The sequence below is a fragment of the Octodon degus genome, unplaced genomic scaffold (genome assembly GCF_000260255.1).
Source record: "Octodon degus isolate 3935 unplaced genomic scaffold, OctDeg1.0 scaffold00005, whole genome shotgun sequence".
NCBI classification, from domain to species: domain Eukaryota; kingdom Metazoa; phylum Chordata; class Mammalia; order Rodentia; family Octodontidae; genus Octodon; species Octodon degus.
Window position 1 is genome coordinate 6,156,862 of NW_004524581.1, and position 5,328 is coordinate 6,162,189.

Consider the following 5,328-nt stretch of genomic DNA (forward strand, 5'->3'; position numbering starts at 1 on the left):
CCTGCCCAGCAAGCACATGGTACTGAGTTCAATCCCCAGGACTGAAAAAAGCAAAAACAAAACAAACAAAAACTTGTTGTGCAGCAGCTGCTTCTAAACTTTAAGGAAAAAAGTTTGTGCGCACACACCAGGGTGTGTGTGTGTGTGTGTGTGTGCACGCGCAAGGATACATGAGCATATAGAAGCAAAGGCACCGTGTTGTCTCTGTACAACACAACACAGACAAAGCCTGATGAGTACCAAAGCACACTAGGGGAACAGTCTTTAGCTTGAGTTTCTTCTGACCAAGTCAAAGGACTCAGAAGCGAAATGCTTTGAGAGAGACTCGGTTCAGTGAGTCTCACTTTCAGACAGAATGGTGAAGGTGGCCAGCTGCTCCTCATATGGCTTTTGCAGTAGATCCTTCAAAGAATGAAGATAATTCATTTCTCCTCCTGGGGTTTTTCTTTCTTATTTTCACTTTGTAAGGTTATTACTGAATTAAGGTATGGGAACAAGGCGTTATAGAAGATGAGAAGGGGCCGTTCAGATAGCTCAGCGGATTAAAGTGCTTCCTTAGGCAGACGCAGGAACAACAGTTTGATCCCCAGCAGGCCTTGCCGGCCTTGCCCCTGGGGCCTGCTGAGATGGTCATTGAGTGGTGACAAGCACCTGCAGTCCCAGTGCCTGCGAGGCTGAAAACAGGAGGATCACGATGAGTCCAATCTGTGTATTGAGACTCTGTAGATTCTCTACTAAATACATATTTAAAAAAAAAAAAAAGATGAGAGATATCTTGTGAGGGAGGTAATCGGAGCATATAACAAAAAATCTGTAGAAGTTAAAAACCAGACTCAGGGGCAGAGTGGGTATTAACACATTTTTTTCACAGAGCCTGACACATTTTGTGACTGCCTTCAAAAGCAGGAATGGAAAAAGACTGGCACTCAGCAGCAGGGAAGGAAGCTGGGATCTTGGGCTCACCGGGCTTAAGGTATTTACAGGGAAGGCCATCAGGTGCCTTTTCTGAAGTAGGCCAAGGAAGACAAGTCCAGCCTAGTTTCTAAGGCTTCGGTCAGCGCTGTGGCCAGCAGCTGGTGGAGACACACACCACCGTGGGAGTACACTCTTTTTCCCAGTCCAGTCATAGTGCTTGGGTCCACTGGAGGGAGAAGATAACCAGATCTGTTTGTTTGGGGTCTGCCTGCTGATCTCGTAGGTTCCTACAGCTCCAACTGGTTTGTCAGGACACCGCTCCCAAAGGAGACCTCACAGTCCTCCAATGTGCAAGGCTTGTCTGTGAGGTCTTGAAAAAATTCTGCCAAAGAGTCCAGGGTGTCCTCTGCTAGTCTGTCACAGGTGGTCTCATTTAGACTCCCTGTGCTGCCCGAAGTTCCTGAGTTCCTGAAACGTATCAAATGGACACTCTGCTTTTTACCATTTAGAATCTGGTGGAGGTAGTGGAAGTTCAGATTAGCGCAGCACGGTGCACAGGCCGCCGCCGTCCGGACACACAGGCCGGGGTACCACTGGGCGCAGATCCCCTGCGTGGGCCTGAGCCGGGCGCGGCGATGCCTTCCTGGGGCAACAGGCCCGCTGCTGGGCAGCGCCCCAGCGTCCACATGCTGCTGGGTCTGTGCCCGCTCCGCCCTCCCAGCGAGGACCAGAAACTTCAATCTTGTACAATATATCCTTTTAGCCAATAATACATCTTGATACCTATCTATCCTTTTTTCAAAATAACTATGGAGAATTGTAATTTTCTCAGCAAATTCAATGAACATCATAAAAAAAGTTCTAGCCCTTATAATACCACCATATCTATTAAACTGGTTCCTTCTGTGCTTTCTTAATTATGAATCAAGAGGGATAATTGCATAATAGTAGCATATTACAAAGTGCTTCCACAATTTTAAACACATACATTATAGTAATATGAATATTAGTGAGTAACAATTTATGTGTGTATCATTAATACTTATGCAATATCAGGTTCTACTATAAAAATATAATAGTATCTCTTCTAAGGTACAAAAGTCATACATACAAAAGTGACAATGTCATGTTAGATATATTATTTGGATCATAATAGAATTCACAAGTAAATTCAAGGCCACACTTAAAATATGTGAACTGATGACGCTTTATACTCTGAGGTCTTGCTCCATTGCAAAAAAAAAAAAAAAAAATAGATAAAATATCAGTTCTGAAAATGCAAATCCACTTCTCAGGCAGAAAACCATCACAAGAAATACATAAAACAAAACCATTTTCCAGGACTAAAAATCTTATGTGACATAGTGTAGTTGCTCATGTTGCTGACCTTCCCTAAGCTGCACAAGTGGGAAAAACATTGTACATGAAATACCATGCTGGCCAGGAGAAAGACAAGAAATACCAAGTAGATGCCATTTACCTCTTTTTGCTTATATATACCAGGAACCCTGATAAGATTACATATTCTTAATTATTCCTCACTACGTAACAGTGAGGTAAAGATCAGTTGTTACAAATGAGTAGCATAACTCAAATTGCTCAAGCAATTTGTCCTGCTTTAGAGTAAAACAGGAGTAATACATAATGATACAACCAAAGAATACTACAACTCTGAAATCTTAGTTCTTCAATTCTAGAAAGTCACCAGTGAAAAATGATGACTACAAATCTCCATATTTGCAAGCCAATCCTATTCCAGAAGTCAAATTCATAGAAATTTTAGGAGACCACTAGTTTTCAAAATATGAATTAAACAAACAAAAACCCCATATTTCCCTTTGAATATACAAGCTTCACCCCATGATAAATAGTTTGGTATTAGAATCACTGTTTCAATTTCAGGCTTCATTACTCTTTTGGGAATCTGTTTACGGAATAATTTTGTCTCACATTTGTATATTCAGCCCCTTGCTAACTATCTCTCCCAAATTTACAAATCTCATGTAGAAGACCTTCCCTGATAGCTCTTCTCTCCCACATTTATTTACTCTCACTTCATCAGTGTGATTTTTGAAGTAAGAAATATATAGTACATTCCAATTATTTCTCTGTCATTTCCTCACTCTTTCTAACTTTTAATCATGTCTTCTCCAAACCTTTTTAGCAAATAATCTAGCTGCCCTCTCCTGTTGTAGCCTATCTCTAACACAGGACATACATGCAGGCTGTAATGGGATACCCTTGCTCTTCTTAGGTTGCCTCTACGGACCTTCCCACACAAATTGTAACTTTTTTTTTTTTTTTTGCAGAACCAGGGATTGAACTCAAGCCCTTGTGCTTGCCAGGGAAGCGCTTATTCCACTGAGCCATCTTCCCTGCCCCATATTGTAACTTTTAAAACAAAGTTTGCAAACCTTTGCTTGTAACACATAAAAATTCATTTTTTATATTTAATTTTATAATAATTTTATTGAGAAACAAATACCAATGAGAAAGTTTCAAAACTGATTAGTAGGACAGTTTCAATACATAATACATTGCATGTTGTTGTGTTCTAAACTAAATAAAAAAGGGGGTTATAAATAAATGAAGGACCATTTTGCATCTGTGTATACAAAATAGGATAGATACACAGCTACTTTCTCTTAATTCAATGAGAAGAAACATTTGTACTAATAGTGTTTGAACAGGATATCATATCTGCATCTTGTACTGGGAATAACCACTACAAACACAATATGCAATGTACTAATTATTGAAACTGTCCTACTAATTGATTTTGAAACTGTCTCATTGCTGTTTGTTTCTCAATAAAATTAATTTACTTGAGAGACAGTATGGCAGTAATTGGTATGACATGACAAGCAGTGCATATTTAGAAGTCCAGAATGACAGGCATTCCAAGTATGACCCCACTGTTACACATTGCTATCTTCAGTGAAGTTGCTTAGTTCACATGTACCAGCATATATATTTAGTAGAAATGAGAATCCTACCAATTAACTGCTAGTTTCAAAAACCTGCTGAAGATTCTCAGGATAATTACCTTAACCATCTTGTACATATAAATGTATGACATTGTCCCTGTCATGTTTCCTAGCTTTTTTCCTTGCCCTCTCTTTGTTGTCTAATCCTCCAGTTGTTGCTTTCCTTTTAATTGTGTTGTATCTTTCTATTTGTATTTCTTCTTTAGAGTTCTTACACTAGGGAGACTATATGATATCTATACATGTAGATCTGGTTTATTTCACTTATGAGTATATCTTCAAGTGACATCCACTTAAATGTGAAGGCTTTGAGTTTATCATTTTTTATAGCTGAGTAATACTCCATTATACAAATACCACATCTTTTTCATCCATTCCTCAGGTGACAGGCATGTTGGTTGTTTGCAAAATTTGACTATCACAAATTGTGCTGCTATAAACATAGGTACACATATAACACTATGATATGACGTTTTTGGTGAAATTCAGTGAATTTCTGTACAAATTCCCAGTAGGGGGATAGAATGTTTGAATGGGATTTCTAATCCTACTTTTGTAAGGAGTCACCACACTGATTTCCATAATGTTGCACCAGTCTACATTCCCACCAGCAGTGGAGAAGGGTTCCTTTATCCTACAGCCTACATTTGTTGTTGGTGAATTTCTTTATGATAGCCATTCTTTCTGAGGTGAGATGGCATTTCAGTGTTGTTTTAATTTGCATTTCATGGATGGCTAGTGATGTGGAGCATTTTTTATATTTATTCACTGCTTTAATTTCGTCCACTGAGAAGTTTGTGTTCATCTCAGATGCGACTTGTGGATTGGGTCTTTAACTTTTGGGGCCCTAATGTTTTTTAGTTCTTTATAAATTCTAGAAAGCAGGCCTTTGTCTGAGTGCTTATTAATCAAAATTTTTCCTAAATTTGTGGGTTGTCTTTTCACTTTGTGGGTACTTTCTTTTGACATGCAAAACCTTCTTAAGAAAAGGAGTTCCCACTTGTTAATTCTCTCAAGTATTACTCGTGTGATTTGATTTTTATTCATGAAAGATTTGCCTACCCCTATGTCTTCAAGAGTTCCTCATACATTCTGTTCCAGACGATCTAGTGTTCCTGTTTTAATGTTTAGATCTTTAATCCATTTTGAGTTTAGCTTAGTGCATGGTGATGGACCAGGGTCAAGTTTTGGTTTTCAGCATGTACAGAGTCAGATTTTATTTTTTTTTTCAAAATTTTATTGATAAACAGATAGCATTCAGACAGTTTCAAATCAATTCGGAAGTACAGTTTCAACAAGTAATACACTGCATATATTCTTCTTACCGGTTAATTGCTGTACAAGATGCGGACTTGAGATCCTATTTATAAACACCATTAGAACAAATCATTCTATTCATTAAGAGAATGCAACTATATATCTATCC

The 5,328-nt window shown here is 38.6% G+C and overlaps 1 pseudogene; it reads right to left on the reverse strand.

The window, feature by feature from the left end:
* Positions 1 to 992: 992 nt before the first annotated feature.
* LOC101576135 lies at positions 993 to 1,603 on the reverse strand (annotated as a pseudogene).
* Between the last annotated feature and the right edge of the window lie 3,725 nt (positions 1,604 to 5,328).